At 35.4% G+C, this 12,379-nt stretch overlaps 1 long non-coding RNA gene across 1 annotated transcript in view; it reads right to left on the bottom strand.

The window, feature by feature from the left end:
• The window catches only part of LOC141386368 (uncharacterized), a 171,845-nt gene extending 160,242 nt beyond the window's left edge, over positions 1–11,603 (bottom strand). Inside the window, exons 1-3 of the long non-coding RNA XR_012408247.1 lie at positions 11,454–11,603; positions 11,048–11,351; positions 4,110–4,233 (exon numbers count right to left, since the gene is read on the bottom strand). This is a non-coding gene — a long non-coding RNA (uncharacterized lncRNA). The remainder of the gene's footprint in view (positions 1–4,109; positions 4,234–11,047; positions 11,352–11,453) is intronic.
• Positions 11,604–12,379: the final 776 nt, after the last annotated feature.

The following is a 12,379-nucleotide window of genomic DNA, read 5'->3' as shown; positions in this document are numbered from 1 at the left end:
CTTTAGACGTAAATCAAGTTTTTTTTTTATTTTTTTATTTGTGATTATTTTCTCAAGCTTTAACAAAACATTTTGTACAATCAAGGTTGTACTCCCCCCCCCCCCCCCTTTTTTTTTTTGAACATTGTCGCTGAAATAAATAGGCAAAAAAATTATATTAAAATACAATTACAACATGAATAGATTCAAATATAGCAAAATGGAAATATTATTAATAGTAATAATATATAAATAAAAAATAATGAAATATTAATAAAAATATTTAAAATGTATTTCATAAATCAAAATTACCTACAACATTTTCCAGATTTAATATAAGTCTTGTGTGTTTCCAGAATGTGTCTGTTAAGTTTCAGCTTAAAACACCCATCAGATTATTTATTATACCTTTCGGAAGTTTCTGTTTTATACCTCTGAGCAGCAGGTAGCGGTTTTTGTGAACTGTGCATTTAAGGCTAGTCCTTCACGCCCACCATTTCCACGTGCCTGTCAGCGTGCCTTACTCTCGTCCCTCGGCTGCTTCAGACCACAGACAGACATGAAGGAAGCAGATCTCACAAAACTTTTGTAGGAAATACTACAGTAAGAATTTTACCAACGAGTATTTGATGTATTTGTTGTGGAGTTGCAACAATGAGTCACACACAATGCCGTTACAAAGTTCATACACACACACAGATACACAGTCTTTTTGCACACAAATGTAACAGGATACAGGTTAATCTCCACTGCTGTGGATATCTGTTATGTTAATGTACAAAATAAACCTGATACCGTCCACAAATCGGGATTGAAGCGTCTTCTTTTATAATTGTTCTGACATGCGGCTGTGGTGATGAAGTAAATCTGAATTAAATCGCTGTAATTTATTACACACATGCACTGTTTTAAAACATTTTAAACTCGTAAAACTCACTCTTGACCACAATTGAAGATGATTGATGATCCTAGCAAACTGCACAGACCTTTTATTACCGGTTGCTTTGCGCACGTCCTGTCTTGTTGATATGATTATACGAATTACTACAGAGAAATGTTAATATGGAGCAGTTAATCAATTCGGTGGGCGGGGGGACCGCACTCCTACGTCAAGTTGCGGTCGGTCTCAAAACTGCTCCAATTGGTCCACCTTTTTTATGTTGTTAAATTAAAAATAAGGACTGGTTGTGTTTATATCAACCCAATATGACGGTCTATACACTATACCTACACACATGTCTGTCCAAATATCTTGAAAAGTAGATTTTTCACCATATAGGTGCCCTTTAAAGCTCATTGTTTAGTATTTTGTAAACTTAGCACTCGGCTTAGCTTAGCTTACTTTATATCATCAAAAGAGCTCTGGCTTTCTCAAGAAGTACTGTAGATGCCTTTTAACCAATACGAACCACCTAATTTAGCCCTCCAATGAGTCTGAATTAACAAACCAGAAATACGAAGCTTACATAAGAGACTGTCACCAGGTACTGTGAAAGGTGTTAAAGATCTCTCTCTGTAAGTGTGTCTGTGTGTTAGAGAGTGTGTGTGTTGATGAGGACTGGTGTGGTTTATGAGTCATTTATGAGTGTGACTCAGATCAGCTCCTCAAACTGTCCTCAGACACTCTCAGCACCTGCTCAAAACACACACACACGCTCCAAAATAAACCCTCCTTCTCACCTCGCCATCCTCCCCCTCTCCTTTTCAATCCCCAATCCACTTTTTTGTGTCTATTGCTTTGCTGCTTTTCTTACTGGAGTCAATAGATGCAATCAGGTCTGAATCGGGCGCGTGTCTCAACCCCCGACCGCATGCAGACTGAAGTCACTGATTGTGCTTTGTTCCACACGTCTAACGAATTATTGCACGCATGCCATTCCTCTTTTACATTCACATTTAGTCTTTCACAACCGTTCCTTCCTGTGCAAATCTCTACTAACTTATATTTGTAAGGCGTTTGGTACTGATGACATGCAATTTGCTGAAATGGAAAGCCTGTGCTGATATGGAGGGCAAAGCAGATGCTAGGAGGACACAAACTGAACACTTTTACATGGAAATCAATACTCCGATTTTAATCCGATTAAGACAACACTCTGATTAAGAGTCTACCATGTAAACAGCGATTTCTGCTGACCTTAATCTAACTAAAGTCATTATTGAACTAAACAGAAATGGAATTAAGACATGTGGAGTATTCCTGTTTTAGTGGTGCAAAACAGACATGTAAACACCGCAATGAACTTTTACTGTCGTGTTGTACTTTTCACTACATTTTGAGACAGGACGCATACACGTAATTTTTAGGCATTTCACAGCAAACAAGTGAGAATAAGTGCGTTCGACTTCATGCAGCGCTGCGCAGATGGATTGAAATCTGTCTTAAAGCGTTGCATGCTGGTTAGAAGTTTCGTCCGGATCGATGCTGCGCCGATGCAAAGTGAGTGACATCGCAGCGAGATCAGACGACTTATTTAGCGGGTGCAGCAGCTGGAATGACGACACCGATATTACACTGTCCACACAGCATGACAACAACCACAAGTGTTTCGGGTTTATATTTGGACAACTTACGTCTCACAAATTTAAAAAAAAGTTAACCTTTTATACCGTCTTTACCATGTACACATCAAGCTTATGAAACGACTACAAATATTTTACTGCAGAATCACCTTTTGTTGAATAATTTGTTCATAGTGACTGGATTGTTTGCATAGATTTATATATATTGCCTAGGACTAAATATTAACTCAAATAAGTCTTACAGACTTGTAATAAAATAACTATCATCATTGATCCTTGTATTCCTTGTAATTAAGGTTTCTTAACGCATTAAGTTAAAAAAAAACTATTTATTAAATATAAAAATATATGATTTTAAAATGGGGCGAAGTAGTGGCACAGTAGGTAGTGCTGTTGCCTCACAGCAGGAAGGTCACTGGGTCACTGGTTCGACCCTCAGCTCAGTCGTTTCTGTGTGAAGTTTGCATGTTCTCCCTGCGTTCACGTTTTCCTCCGGATGCTCCGGTTTCCCCCACAGTCCAAAGACATGCGATACAGGTGAATTGGGTAGGCTAAATTGTCCATAGTGTATGAGTGTGTGTGAATGAGTGTTTGTGGCTGTTTCCCAGAGATGGGTTGAGGCTGGAAGGGCATCCTCTGCGTAAAAACGTGCTGGATAAGTTGGCTGTTCATTCCGCTTTATTGACCCCAGACTAATACAGGGACTAAGCCGACAAGAAAATGAAAGAATGAATGAATGAATGAATGAATGAATGAATGAATGAATGAATGACTATAAAATATTTTATTTCCTGTCAAACCATTTATGCAGAAATTTTAAAAGTGACATAGATGTAGGCCTACCTTGCTCTTTCTGGGAAATTTATATAAAGTGTAGCTCATTTATTTTGGTCTTTTTGTTAATTTTTTTTTTTTTTTTTTTAGGATTAATGTGCTTTTAAAAAAAAAAATCATTATTCAAAATAACCTTAATCAAAACATGGCTGATAAAAATCCCTTATTGGTTAAAAATGAACTATAGTTTCTAGAGACTATGTTCTGTTTTATTTGTACTGTAAATCTTTTGTTGATATTGTACTAGTGTACCCATCTTCTGATGGCTACCTCCAGCAGGATAACGCACCATGTCATAAAGTGTGAATCATCTCAGTCTGGTTTCTTGAGCATGACAATGAGTTCACTGTACTCAAATGGCCTCCACAGTCACCAGGACTCAATCCAATAGAGCACCTTTGGGATGTGATGGAACGGGAGATTCGCATCATGGATGTGCAGCTGACAAATCTGCAGCAACTGTGTGATGCTATCATGTCAATATGCACCAAAATCTCTGAGGAAACTTTTAAGGCAGGTCTGAAGGCAAAAGGCGGTGCAAGCCGGTACTAGTAATGTGTACCTAATAAATAAAGTGGCCGCTGTGTGTATTATCCCATACCACCGACATAATGCTATTTTTCAGTGTTCATTTCACCAATTTATTTATAACACTGAATATTCTTGCTATAAAAAAAGCTATTTCTCATTCTTCTGTAATAATAAACTCAAAAATGCAAACGCAAAATGAATTTCAAACCCATTTAAACCAGTATATACTACTTAATGTATACCTGAAGAAAGCTGTGCATTAGCAGTCATCATGTCCTTTCAAAATCCACAATCTCTGTGATGATGTCATCTTTTCATTGATGCTCTTTTCTGGGCCCAGCTACGAAGAAACACAGCTACCAGGGACTGTGTATGAAAGAAAAAAAAGATAAATATGTTAAAATGCTATATTTTTACTAATATAAAAAGTCTTTTTGCATGCTGTTAAAAACTCGAAGAAATGTTAGAATAGTAACAGCATATATTATGTCAAATATCTATAGAATATCCTTCTTTTTATAAACACAACTGTAAAACTTACATGCAAACAAGATCATAAGAATTCAAACAAAGCCACTACATGAACTGTCATCAAATGCAGTAAAAATCCAATAAAGTGCATAAGTCAGAAACTGTCTTAAATTGGTAGTTCACCCAAAAATCACTATTCACTCGCAGTTAGTAAACACAAGTACATCTTAATGAACATAATTTATTTTCATCACTAATTACCATAGTAGAACAGTTTCTCAAGCAGATTGTGATGCATTTTGGAAACAGGAGATGAGCCCTTGGTCTAATGCGCCACCTGGCTTGAGAAATCCGTTCTCAAAAATTTATTTTTAGTCTTTATTTGGGCAGCACACATCTTCTGAATGCCTTTCGCAGAATTAAAATGAGCCATTTTAATCTTAATTAATCTAGATTATTCTAAGATTACCGTGAGATTAATCTATATTTAAAAAACTAATCTATGCCCTCATATAGTTTTAAAGAAGAAGCTCATAACAGTTTGAGACAAGTGAGCGGTGAGTACATTTTGGGGTTTTATTTAAACTATCCCTTTAAGTAGGTACTTTATTGAATCCTACTATACTATTACTACTATATGCATTGGATATTATATCTTGCATGAATAATGTGTGATCTAAATAATAATATATTTCTTTTGTTTGCATTATAATAATGGTTACATTTTTTGCACTGAGGTAATGAGAACTGCACACTGAATAAAACCTGCAATTATCCTAAAAATAGTCTTTCTACAATGATGTCTTCTTTCTTTTCGATTTATCGATGTTGTTGTCAGACATGAGATCGACCTTCGTGTGATCACAGGGTCTGTTAGTGTTCGAGTCAGTCACGCCGCCCCCAGAGAGCCTCCGCATAATCTGAATGATTTATCGATTCGCCTCTAATAGCCGCTGTGTAAATTTACTTTATAACCTCTTGGACAGCAGATTGGAAACATGTAATGAAAGGTGAGGGGGACAAATGCTAAATTTAAAAACGGTGTCATGTCTAGTATTACCTCAGAAGACCAGCAGAAAAATAGAGAATAATCTAACTCAAAAAAATAACATATGTTTAGTTCATCAAAGAGAAAGTTTAATTATACGTGTTCTCTGCTGCTCTATTTTCATGACCGAACAACATGTGCTAATGTTATTAATATTATCAAGAACACTGTGTTTCAGTCCAACACTATGCTGATCTGTGTAAAAACAAATATTGCTTTGCCTTACTTTGATGACAAAGGTATAGTGCATCTCAGTAATTTACACATCAATATATTGATGCTAACATGCTATTTATTCATTTGCAAACAGATTTTCAGTTCTGAAGAAATACAGCAGGATAAAAAAAAAATTTAAACAGATATATGTAGACAAGAAAGTATTTAAAATAGTAAGATATCCAGCATTTCATTTCAGCATTCGCCTGATATGATTCATGCATAATTCAAACCTAATGAATCACTGTCACTTAATGTGCTGAAGTGCTAATAAGTTATTGATAATAGACTAGAGTGAATTCATATTTCTAAATATAGCCTGACGGTTCAATAACTTCCACATATAAGAAACAAAAAATTTGAATCATCAGTATAAAATTAGTATTAAATCCTATTAGGGCTGTTTATACAATCAAAATTTAGTTTAATTGAACATTTTAACTCTACTATTAAGGAACAGTCATTTTATTTATTTATTTATTTTGCCCAAGTAGTTCACTAACAAGTTTTGTACAGTAAATGTGCTCACATATTACAAGTGAGATGTTTTTGAATAAAGGGTGCATTAACTTACTTGATTTTATAAAAAAAAAATACACACTACTATATGATTATTTATTAAACATTAACGTTGAATAACTGATATTAAAACACACAAATTGCCTAAAACGAAAAAAAAATCTTATAAAAAATGAAAATGTAATGTAATGTAAATGTAATATTTTAAAATTTCTTGCATCTTCTGTAAACAAATATTGTAATGTAAATAATCATTTTAATGTAATGGTAAATATGCTGTCTTAAGGCATTTCTGGCGCAGCTTCCAATCATTGTCAGTGTAGTGCAAAGTAAGGCTCAAGAATGGGTCCATCGTTGGGAGCCAACGAACGTGCAACAACTTTAAGGTAAACAAAAAAAGTTTCCATATGGAGCTCCTCCAAAGGATTCAAAACTTGTTAACACTCACTTCAACAGGCTCTCCCGCATCTCTCCGCGCTGCCCACTGCTACCAAACTGACCAGTTGAAATCAGAAATATTAAACTCCCTTTTATTTTCATTTTTTTATATTTCCCAAATGATGTTTAACAGAGCAAGGAAATTTTTACAGTATGTCTGAAAATATTTTTTTCTTCTGGAGAAAGTCTTATTCGTCTTATTTCGGCTAGAACAAAAGCAGTTTTTAAATTTTTAAACACCATTTTAAGGTCAAAATTATTAGCCCCTTTAAGCTATATATTTTTTTTTCCGATCATCTACAGAACAAATCATCGTTATACAATAACTTGCCTAATAACCCTATCTTAACTAGTTAACCTAATTCACCTAGTTCAGCCTTTAAATGTCACTTTAAGCTGTATAGAAGTGTCTTGAAAAATATCTAGTCAAATATTACTTACTGTCATCATGGCAAAGATAAAATACCCCATATAGACGTGTGCAGTATTTGTTTTATTCTGTAATCTGATAACATTTCTTCTATAAAAATAAGATTTAAAAATGACATTTAGAGCTTTTTTAGCATAAAATAGAGCTGTGCCATGCCAGCAGGCACACAACATCATGACGTTGATCTGTAGTTCTATTTTGGTTGCAACGTCAGGTGACCAAAATTTAATGTCAATTTACTGTCTAATACTGACGTCAGCTGACATCTAATACCAATGTCAGCTGATGTTCTATGTCAGGGGTGGCCAACCCTGTTCCTGGAGAGCCACCTTCCTGCAAATTTCAGTTGCAACCCATATCAAACACACCTGCCGGTAATTACCACATTGTGTTCAGGTCCTAATTAATTGGTTCAGGTGTGTTTGATATGGGTAGCAACTAAAATCTGCAGGAAGGTGGCTCTCCAGGAACAGGGTTGGCCATCCCTGTTCTATGTGGTTGGTTTTAGCCTGGGGTATTAACTAACTAAATTCAACATCATTTTATTGTCATAATATGACATCCATACAACATCGAAGTCTAACATTACTTGACGTTGATCACATCACTCTAGTCTGATGTTGGAGTTCAACGTCAATTTTTAAGTCTGTGTGACACCCGGTGGATTTTTAAGATACGTTTTTCATTTTTAGACAACCAAATACCAATGTTTTAACTTAATTAGAATTTAAAAGAATCAATATTTGGTGAAATAACACCGATATTCAATAATAAAAAAATCAAAACACTAGTTTTTATGAAAACTTTATCAGACCTTCAGAGAATAAAAATTCCACTCAATATTTACTATATACCTAATAAATCCACCAAATATGCTTGACATAATATTGAAAGCCAGACAAAATATATTATACAGCATGCTACATACTATAACGACTGCTCTTACATAAACAGACAATATAAAAGTCTCATTATGCAATTCCTAAACTATGCATTAGCACACAGATACAGTTTAAAAGCATGAAAGAGCTGATGACACATCAATCCATGCAGAAATAGATTCAAACGGCTCTATAGTGTTGGTACCACCGGCCTCCCCTGTGCTAGAATGTTTATGATCAATCTAGAATAGCCAAAGCCGAGCGCATGTACAGACCCCCCTGCGCTAGGAATGATGGGACGGGACAGCTGCATTGACAACCACTGTTTTGGAAAAGTGTTTAGCATGCCAACATTACTGACAATTTTCCATGTTAATAGCTCATGAAACACCAGTGACAAGGTGCCCGGGGTGAATTCTGCTAACTGACTGACTAAATTAAGAGTAAAGATGCGATCCTTGCTTAATAGGTTAAAAGTTAAGAGTGTGATGAGGGCACTTAGGTCTATTCATAAGTCATGAAGTAAACTTTACAGATCAAATAACTTTTCAATGGGAGAAAAAACAACATTGGGACAATACTAGGGCTGCACAATATATCGTTTGAGCATCGATATCGCAATGTGTGCATCCGCAATAGTCACATCGCAACATGTGCAAAGTTGAGTTGGGATTACAGATGTCCAGAAACCACATGTCAAAACACAGGAGATTGTGAAGACACTGCAGAATTGAACCATGATAGAGTTTTTAAGGCCTGTTACTGTGTAAGCATTTTAGTAGAGGAAATTTAAAATGGATTAATTTTATTTAATTATTTATATGATGAAGACTAAACAGTGCTATTTCACATCTGATTATTTAATTTCTGTACCAGAATATTAAAAACCACAGAGCATGGTTTATTTCACTTTAATATTTGCTCCATTGTGTTTATTTATTATTGTCGTTTTATTATTCATTCATTCATTCATTTTCTTTTCGACTTAGTCTCTTTATTAGTTAGGGGTTGCCACAGCGGAATGAACCACCAACTTATCCAGCATGTTTTACGCAGCAGATACCATCCATACACACTGATTCACACGCATACACTACAGACAACTATTAGCTTACCCAATTCCCCTTTAGCGCATGTTTTTGTTTGGACTTGTGGGCGGAAACCCACGTGAACACAGGAAGAACATGCAAACTCCACACAAAAATGCCAACTGACCCAGTCAAGGCTCGAACCAGCGACCTTCTTGCAGTGAGGCGACAGCGCTACCCAGTGCACCACCCCATTGCCAGTTATTATGTACATAATAAACTACATAAAAATATATTTAGATTTCACTCCCCGATAAAATCATCCCAAGTAATGAGAAATAGAGCAATTGAAATCATCTGGTGAAATTATAGCGCAATATATATTGTAGAGAAATAAAATAATCGCAATGTAACATTTTTCCAAAATCGTGCAGCACAAGACTATACTAGACATGGGCCGGTATAAGATTCTGATGGTATGACAAACTTGGATAAAAATGTCGCGGTTTCACTGTATTGTAATTACTGCTCTAAAATATTTTATTTTTAAATGTCTGGGTAAAAAACAAAGACCTTTTTCCCCCTTTTGAACACAAAATATTTTATTTTGAGAAACATTTCCAAAATATTTTATCAGTAAACATGTGAGGTTAATCAACTTATACTGTCTTCATTAGTTTCTAAAACACAGATTTATTTACAATTTAAAACACCATTTTTGGATATATTTTCTGCTGGAGATAGTGTCGTCTTAAAAAACAAAAATGTAAATAAAAGATCTTACATACGTATATCGTAGGAATGGTATAGCAGAAAATGTTAGCGGTTTTAAAACCTTGTCTTTTCCAAATTGTGGTATACTTTGAAAACGGTTATCGTCCCATCCCTAGACTATACCCTGATTGAAATCTGTTATATGTCCTTATATGAACATAAAACATTATATTTAATATATTTAAACATAAAGTTCAGTCAGAATTATTAGCGCTCCTGAATTATTAGCCCCCCTGTACATTTTTTCCCAATTTCTGTTTAACGCACAGAACACATTTCTGAACATATTAAATTTAATAAATCATTTCTTAAATTGATTTATTTTATGGCTAATAATATTCATCTTAACTAGGGTAAAAAAATGGATTTATTCTAGCCAAAATAAAACAAATTATATTTTCTCCAGAGGAAATAAAAATAGGAAATACTGAGAAAAATCCTTGCTCTGTATGTACTTATTTACTTTTTACATATTTATTACATGTGAAATCTAAACTTTTTATCATAAATCCAAAATGTATAATTTGTCTAACAGTTATATTGCCAGATATCAGATCTATGGCTATGAATCTGCTGACCTGATGTAAACAATTGATAAATATTAAACATTATTCAGGCTTTAATAACTTATGTTTTTAGTCAAGTTATTAAGTCAATTTCATATTCATTTCTGAAATTGGATCAATAATTGAAGAGAGACAACAACCGCAAAACATCACAGAAATCATCAAACCAATCGCTAATACTGAAGTTTCTCCTCACCAGTTTTCCTAAAAAATTATGTAACTTGAGGATGTCGTTTAGATAATAACACTTTCCATTTAAATGCATATTAAGAAGTTATTAGGATGGAGAGTGTTTCTGAGGACGTGAAATAAACTAGCACCCTGCTGAAAAAAGCAGCTTAAACCAGCCTAAGCTGGTTGGCTGGTTTTAGCTGGTCAACCAGGCTGGTTTTAGAGGGGTTTTGGTCACTTCCAGGCTGGTTTCCAGCCAATTCCAGCCTGGTCTGGACAGGCTGGGGGATGACCAGCTAAAACCAGCTTGACCAGCCTAGACAGGCAGGGAGCCCAGCCCAAACCAGCTATATCCAGCTTAAACTAGGCTGGTCAAGCTGGTTTTATCTGGTCATTTTCCAGTCTAACTAGCTAAGACCAGGCTGGAAATGGCTGGAAACCAGCCTGCCTGGTTTACCAGCTAAAACCAGCCAACCAGGCTAGGCTGGTTTACGCTGTTTTTTTTCAGTAGGGCATGAACAATAAACAACGTTTGTCATATTAGAAATGCTGCATCGTTTTCTTGTTTAGAATATAATAATATCTGCTACTAGCTAAACGTAAAGCGAAAATATTACTGATCTGCTTTGAAAACGTACCTCCACGCTGGAGACCTTTGGTCATCGTTTCATTATGAGTTGTCAACAACTGCCCCCTACTGGTGAAGTTTGACCATACTGAATTTCACAATTCATTGTTTTGTATCTTACATCTTGCTATCCAGTAAAATAAATAAATAAATTCTAAAGATAGTCGAACAAATATAGCGTGTCAGGAATAAGCCATGAAAAGTTTGTGTTGTTTTAGACATCACTCATAACGTTAACCCAGATTTCCCTTTAGCTTCTCTAGAGGAACAAGAGCTGCAGGGCAGAGCGAAAAAAGAGGCAGAATTGAGGTCGTCTGTGGAGAAAGGAGGGAGAGAGAGAGAATAGAGATAAAGCAGGAGAGAACTGAGAGAAGGGTGAAGAGCCAAATACATTTCACACACAGCACTGCTCTGACCTGAATGTGCGGCCTACACAACTCTCATCCACAGCCTGATATAGAAACGTTTTGATAGACATGAAGTCATACAGGATGATTATGGAGGTCGTACGGTACTGAAGTCCTGAAGCTTTCACTCCAACTGAGGTACTGAGTTTATGAGAGACTGAAATATCAGACTTGATAATATGAGGAGAATGTGGTCAGCAGATGGCGCTAGCGAATAACAGCTCATCTACACAGCAGCTATTTCCTGCTGCTGCTGAAGTGTACAAGTGTTCATAAACAAAATATCTATTAAGTTTGAATTCAAATCAGATTGATTTTCAGGTCATTTATTGGACAAATCTTAAAGTGAATGTTCATTCAAACATGAATATTGTGTCATTATTTACTCACCTTTCATTTTTTCCAAACGTTTGAGTTTTTTCTTCTGTTGTCAAAATAGATGTTTTGAAGAAAGTTGAAGCCTTAATCATTACCTTGCATAGCATCTGTTATTCCTACAGTACTATGGATGTCAACCAGTTTCTAACATTCTTCAAAATATCTTCTATTGTGATCAACAGAAAGAAAATCCTTATTTGTACAGTACTTGGAACCATTTGAGTAAATGAGTAAAGTTTGTGGTGAACTATGCCTTTAGAGTTTCTTTCTTCTGTTGTAGGCAAAGGGATGTTTTGAAGAAAGCTGAAATCCTTTAACCGTTGACATGGCACTTGTTTTCCTTTATTAGCCCACTGTGGATGTCCACCAGTTCCTAGCATTCTTCAAAATATCTTTTTTTTTATTTTCAACAGAATAAAGAAATTCATGAGTTCTACAGTACTTGGAACTAAAGTAGTCTACTTGAGTACATGATTAGATGTTTGGATGAACTATGCCTTTACAGTTTTTTTCTCCTGTAGGCAAAAAGAGATGTTTTGAAGAATGCTGAAAATTTC

This window comes from Danio rerio, chromosome 6 (assembly GCF_049306965.1).
Source record: "Danio rerio strain Tuebingen ecotype United States chromosome 6, GRCz12tu, whole genome shotgun sequence".
Lineage (NCBI taxonomy): Eukaryota > Metazoa > Chordata > Actinopteri > Cypriniformes > Danionidae > Danio > Danio rerio.
This window is presented reverse-complemented; position numbering and strand designations above follow the sequence as displayed.